This window comes from Chrysochloris asiatica, unplaced genomic scaffold (assembly GCF_000296735.1).
Source record: "Chrysochloris asiatica unplaced genomic scaffold, ChrAsi1.0 scaffold00133, whole genome shotgun sequence".
NCBI classification, from domain to species: Eukaryota; Metazoa; Chordata; class Mammalia; order Afrosoricida; family Chrysochloridae; genus Chrysochloris; species Chrysochloris asiatica.
In genome coordinates, this window is record NW_006408651.1 from 7133652 (window position 1) to 7140897 (window position 7246).

At 38.9% G+C, this 7246-nt stretch overlaps 1 pseudogene; it reads left to right on the forward strand.

Moving 5' to 3' along the window:
* The window catches only part of LOC102842016, a 44908-nt pseudogene extending 43472 nt beyond the window's left edge, over nucleotides 1–1436 (forward strand).
* The last annotated feature ends 5810 nt before the right edge of the window (nucleotides 1437–7246 follow it).

Sequence of the window (7246 nt, forward strand, 5' to 3'; positions counted from 1 at the left end):
AGAGGAAAGATAGCAGGAGATACAGGGAGGAATGCAAAAGTTGAAGTGAATAGAGGTAAATGCTGTTAACTGTTGGTACATGGAGGAGAATACAACCATGTAGTGAAGCAAAGTGGATGATTTGTTGAATGTACAACTGATTATATGCTCTGTAAACCTTCACTCAATTTACGATCAAAAGTATACAAACCTCCCACCCCCCCAAAAAAACAACAAAAACTCCAGCCTTTTAGTCACCGGGCACACATGTTAACCATTAATTTGTACCATCCAGGGACTCCTTGGTAGTTGTTAAGAGAGTGCTATTCCAGAGCACTGAGTGTGGTGGTAGAATGTGGCTATGATCCAGGTGATGGATACTCAGCTAATGCTCAGAGTTGGGCTGAGAGTGACCATCTTCCCATCATAGGAAAGGCACAGATGGAGAAGTTCTATGGGTGTCGTGTTGTCCTTCCATGACAGTCACACTACAGAAACTGCTGCTGAGAAAATACTGCCTTGTCCTTAAAAACAAACATTTCCATCCCTTGATCTTTGGCCAGTACCAACGGACAGTGTTCTAGATCACAACAGTTGAAGTTGCAGATCCTTCCGTTCTGAAAAAGGTGATTTATTTTTCTGTTGTTCTGACATCAAAGTTTTAGCCCTGAAAAAACACACTGCCTTCATTATGCTGTTATACAGAATGTCCTTGAAACATTGGAGTCCAGTTAAAACGAGGGAGAGTTATACTGAAGTTCTCACAATGGGAATATGCCAGAGTGAAGAATACAACTTCTTCCTCAGTAAGGATTTTAATGCTAGAAACATATACTTTGCAGGCTCCATCAGACATTGTATCTCAATTTGATATGGAAACTATTGTGTTATACACAGTGCTGATGCTAAAAACAAGAATTGTCATGAATCATCCAAGAATAAAAATTGCTTGCCTTGGTGTGGCACTAACAGGGCTGGACCGTTCTTCATCCATACGTGCACCTCAGCGCCGATTAACTGCACAGGTTACATGGTAGAATTTGTAGACTTGGAGGTGAGCAATAGACCAGACCTTGATGATGTTTCTGTGAATCTGGCAGACAGGGATATCACCATTGTGCCATTGAAAAAGAGGCCATGACAATGGGGAAGCTGCACAAAGAAATTGGTCAGCTGCTTGTCCAGTCTGTAGATGACTTCGAGAAATCAGACAGACAAGTTATTAAGGAAATTTCTCTAAAAATAAGAGTGCTCTGGACCAACCTAGCATCATTTGCTGAAGTTTTTTATACGATGGAGGAAAGCCAGCGCTCAATTTTGAAGCATTGAAGCAGAAAGAGTTTCTACCAGCCACAGAAAACTTCCTTTTCCATTTTGCAGCAGCAAGACACATGCTGAAAATTTGTGTGATAGAAAGCATTGCTGAAGGCCAATCGAAAGCTTCCCTTACACTATGAATAACCTTTCAATATGTAAATACTGAAAATAACACAGAAAATTATCTATATCTAAGGGTTTCTTAGAAAGTATTAAAATTTGACCTGAAAAACCTTGAAACACATGTGGAAACACATGTAATTTTCTCTTCTATGCCTGCTGTCAGTGCTGTCATGAACATAGGTAACGATACACGGCCCACGTCCTGGAGTAAGAGAAAAGGTTGGTTAAGTTCTACGCACGGCACAGCAGACCCTGCACCCTCACTATTTTAAGTTCCAGTCTGATTCATGTGTAGCCACAAACCAGTGGTTAATTTTCAGAAAGCTGCATGAAATTTTGCTTTGTGTTCTTCTAGGAAGAACTGTAGTTCCTCATGAGGAACTCTACTTTCTGAGTCAAACTGCTGAGTTTTCTGCAGAACTGTCTAGCAGATCATTCAAAAGATCCTACGGTTGTACTTTCTCTTATAAAGGAAACAATTTCCCCTTTGCCTTTGAAAATTTTGTCTAGAGGATTTTGCATAGATTTTTTATACTTGAGCATAAGACTTTTTAATAATTTATATTTATACTGTCATAGAGATTAACTTTTGGCCAATTTTAGCCATTAATGTTGTTGTTAAGTCACCGACTCATAGCGACCTTGTGTAAGGTGTCCAAGGATTGACTGGCAAGTTTGAACTGCCATCCCTGTCTTCAAACTGACTTGGTGGTCCCATGCTTATCCTTTAGTGCCACACCAGGACTCTAAGCCATTAATTGCTGTTGTTACATGCCTTTGAGTTGGTCCTGACTCATAGCAACCCTGTATAGGGTTTCTGAGGAGCAGCTGGTGAGTTTGAACTGCCAACCTTGTGATTCAAACAGACTTTGCGGTCCAGCGCTTATCCTATAGCACCACACCAGGACTCCATTGTTGTTGTTAAGTGTTATCAAGTTGCTTCCGACCCATAGTGACCCTGTACAGGGTTTCCGAGGCTGTAAATCTTTATGGCAGCAGAAAGCCTCATCTTTCTCCCATGGAACAGCAGGTAGTTTCGAACTGCTGACCTTAAGATTAGCAGCCTGATTTGTAACGACTATGCTATCAGAGCTCCTTACCATTAATAATACTCTTCAATTAACCCAGTTGCTTGCAGTATTGTTTTCTAAAAGATGGCAGTTCTTATTTGTTGTTGTTGTTAAGTAAAAGTCTAAACTGACTTTTAGTGACTCTGTATAGGATTTCTGAGACTGTAAATCTTTGCGGGACAGAAAGCCTCATCTTCTTCAGAGGAGCAACTGGTGTGCTCGAACTGCTGACCTTGTGGTTCACAGTCCAGTGCTTAGTCTACAAAGCCACCACAGATCCAGTTATTATATGATAGAGTAAACATACTACTGTTCATTGGGTCTCAAATGCCCACAAGCAGTGCCATTGGCATTTGTGTGCCAGCTTTTCTTTTCCTCAGCGTTGAAGAGCAAGAACAACTCTTGATTGAATCCCTCCCTTTCTGTCTCCTCTGTCACTGCCTTGGTTTCATCATTGGTAAATTGTGGTGAAACACTTCTAACTGGCTGCCCCTACCTCTAGGCTCCCTGATCCATCAATCCATGCTGCTCTAAATCATCTTTCTAAGATGCAAATGTGATAATGCCTCTCCCCTGGTAAAGCACTGCATTAGAGTCCTGTTACTTTTTAATGTAACAGTAACAAAACTCTTGATATATTTTAGCCCCTTCAACCCTAGTGCTAACCCCTGCCCTATTATCTAGCTTCATTGTTGTTTCTGGAATACCCCATAATTTTTCTTATCTTTGATGACAACCCCTTGCCTTTAATGCCATTCCCATGCTTGAATACCAGGAAAACTCTATCACCATCTTTGAAAATCCAGTTTAAATATTGCTTCCTTGGAGGAGGTTTCCTCTTCTTATTAATCATTAATTTTGCAAAGTTCCCTCTTATAGTACACATTTTATTAGGAAGATTATATGAGATGATACATATAAAGAACTTAGTGCTTGGCACTAAGTTTGTCTATAAATGTTAGTTACTATTCTTTGCTCGTCTGTCCGTTTGTTCTACAGTTTGGCTTATGTGTTGTTGCTACGCTGGCAGCTGTGCCACCAGCATATGCCATAAGCAGAGTCACCCTTTGTTGTTGTTAGGTGCTCTCAAGTTGGTACCAACTCATAGCCACCTTATGCATAATAGAACAAAACACTACCCAATCCTGCGCCAACTTCACAGTCGTTGCTATGCTTAAGTCCATTGTTGCTTCCACTGTGCCAATCCATCTCGTTGGGGGTCTTCCTCTTTTTTGCTGGCCCTCCACTTTATCAAACATGATGCATGATGTCCTTCTCCTGGGATTGGTCCTTCCTAATAATATGTCTGAAATATGAGAGACAAAGTCTGACTATTCTTGGCTTGTAAAGAGCATTCTGACTGTACTTCTTCCAACACAGATTTGTTTGTTCTTCTAGAAGTTCCTGGTATTTTTAATATTCTCCTCCAACACCATAACTCAAATGCATCAATTGTTCTTTGGTCTTCTTTGTTCATTGTCAACTTTCACATGCATATGAGGCTACTGAAAACACTGTGGTTTGGGTCAAGTGCACCTTAGTCCTAAAACTTACATCTTTCCTCTTAAACACTTCAAAGAGGTCTTGTGAGCACATTTGCCTTGCAATATGTCATTTAATTTCTTGACTGCTGCTTCCACAAATGTTGGCAGTGAAGCCAAACAAAATGAAGTATTTCTTTTCTCCATTTATCCTAATATTTATTGGTCCAGTTGTGAGGATTTTTGTTTTGTTTTCATTGGGGTGCAACCCATATCGAAGCCTGTGGTCTTTGACCTTCATCAGTACATAGTATTTCAAATCACCTTTGCTTTCAGCAAGCAAAGCTGTATCATCTGCATATCACAGATTGTTAATGAGTCCTCCTCCAATCCTGATGCCATGTTTTGCTTCATATACTCTAGCTTCTTGGATAATTTGCTTAGCATACAGATTGAACAAGTATAATGAAGAATACAACCCTGATTTAAAGAATAGTTAAAAACCTTTGCTAATTTTAAAGCTTTCAGTATCTCCTTGTTCTGTTCGAACAATTGCCTCTTGGTCTATGTACTGGCTCCTCATTGACACAATTAAGTGTTCCAGAAAGTTCATTCTCTGCAATGTTGTCCATAGTTTGTCATGATCCACACAATTGAAAGCCTTTGTATAGTATATAAAGCACAGGTAACCGCTTTTCTGATATTCTTTGCTTTCAGCCTTGATCCATCTTATGTCAGCAAGTCCCCATCTGAATCTGCTGTGAACTTCTGGTAGCTCCCTGCCATTGTACCGCTGCAGCTGTTTTTGAATTATCTTTAGCAAAATTTTATTTGTATGCTGTATTAATGATATTGCCTGATAATTTCCACATTCTGTTTGATCATCTCTCTTTGGAATGGGCACAGATGTGGATCTCTTTCAATCAGTTGGCCAGATAGTTGTCTTCAAAATTTCTTGGCATAGATGGTTGCCTCAGTTTGTTGAAAGATTTCAATTTGTGTTCCATCAATTGCCCGAGCCTTGTTCTTTGCCAATGCCATCTGTGCAGTTTGGACTTCTTCCTTCAGCATCATTGACTCTTGATCATATGCTACCTCTTGAAATGGTTGAGCATTGACCATTTCTTTTTGGTGCAGTGACTGTGGTTTCCTTCCATCTTCTTTTAAAGCTTTATGCATCATTCAATATTTTGCCTATAGAATTCTTTCAAGTGGAAGTTTGAATTTTTTCTTCTGTTCTTTCAGCTGGAAAAATGCTGAGTATGCTCTTCCCTTGTGGTATTCTAACTCCAGGTCTTTGCATATTTTATTATAATATTTGACTTTGTCTTCTCAAGCTGCTCTTTGAAATTTTCTGTTCAGTTCTTTGATCTCCTCATTTCTTCCATTTGCTTTAGCATCTGGTAGTGTAGTGGTTATGAATCAGGCTGCTAATTTCAGAGTCAGTAGTTTGAAACTACCAGCTGTTCCATGGGAGAAAGATGAGGCTTTCTGCTCCCATAAAGATTTACAGCCTCAGAAACCCTGTACAGGGTTGCTATGAGTTGGAACCGACTCCACAGCACATAACCACCACCATGCTGGAGAGCAAGTTTCAGCGTCTCTTTTGACATTCTTTTTGGCCTTTTCTTTCTTTCTTGTCTTCTTAGTGACCTTTTGCTTTCTTTCTGTGTGATGTTCTTGATGTCATCCCACAACTCTTCTTGTCTTTGGTCATTAGCATCTAATTAATCAAATTTGTTCTTGAGATGATCTCTAAATTCAGGTCAGATATGTTCAAGGTTATATTTTGGCTCTCATGGACTTGTTTTTATTTTCTTAAACTTCAGCCTGAAATTGCATGTGGACAATTGATGGTCTTTTCCACAGTCTGTCCCTGGTGTGTATTAGCTGATGATGTGGCATTTTTTCACCATCTTTTACCACAGATATAGTCAATTTGATTTCTGTGTATTCCTTCTGGTGAGATCTGTGTATATAGACATCTTTTATTTTGTTTAAAAAGGGTATTTGCAGTGAAGAAGTCACTGGTTTTGCAAAATTCTATTATGCGATCTTCAGCATCATCCTGTCTCCAAGATCATATTTCCAACTACTGATCTTTCATTTTTGTTTCTAACTATTGCATTCTAATCACCAATATTTATTGATGCATCTTGATTGCATGTTCAATTAATTTCAGACTGGAGAAGTTGGTAGAATTCTTAAATTTTTATCATCACTAGCTTTAGTGCTTGCTGAGTAAGTTTGAATAATAGTGGTATTAACTGGTTTACCTTGTTGTTAAATATTGTTGAGTTGGTTCTAACTCATAGCAACCTTGTATAGGGTTTCTGTGGAGAGGTTGGTGAGCTTTAATTGACAACTTTGTAGCTCAAACTGACCTTGCAGGCCAGTGCATAGCCCACAGTGCTACAACAGGACTCTGGTCTTCCTTGTAGGTGTATAGATATTATTCTGTTACAGACAGCATTTTACTTCAGGCTAGATCTTGAAATGCTCTTTTTAATGATGAATGTGACACAACACAAAAGGATACTGAATGGTTTAAAATTAGGAAAGGTGTGTGTTAGAGTTGTATCTTTTTATCAAACTTGTTCAATCTGTATGCAGAGAAAAATAATTTGAGAAGATGGATTATATGAAGAAGAACATGACATTGGGATCGGAGATAGACCCATTAACATATTGCCCTAACCAGATGATACAATGCTTGCTTGCAGAAAGTGAAGAGGACTTGAAATACTTATTGATGAAGATCACAGACTACAGCCTTCAGTATAGATTGCACCTCAATGTAAAGAAAAAGAATATGCTCACAAATGAACCAATAAATAACATCATAATAAACAGAGAAAATATCGAAGTTGTCAAAGACTTCAATTTGCTTGGCTCCACAATAAATGCTCACAGAAGCAGTATTAAAACTTAATGACATTTTGTTTTATTAAAATCTGTGGCAAAAGACCTCTTTGAAGTAGTAAAGACCAAAGATGTCCCTTTGAGAAATAAGGTGCACCTGACCCAAGTCATGATATTCTCAATGGCCTCATATGCATGTGAAAGTTTGACAGTGAAAAAGAAAGACAGTAGAAGCATCGATGCATTTGAATGAAAGTACCTTGGACTGCCAGATGAACAAACATATCTATCTTGGAAGAAGTACAGCCAGAATGCACCTTAGAAGTGAGGATGGTGAGACTTTGTCTCTCATATTTTAGACATGTCAGAATGAATCAGTCCCTGGAAAAGAGTATAATACTTGGTAAAGTAGAT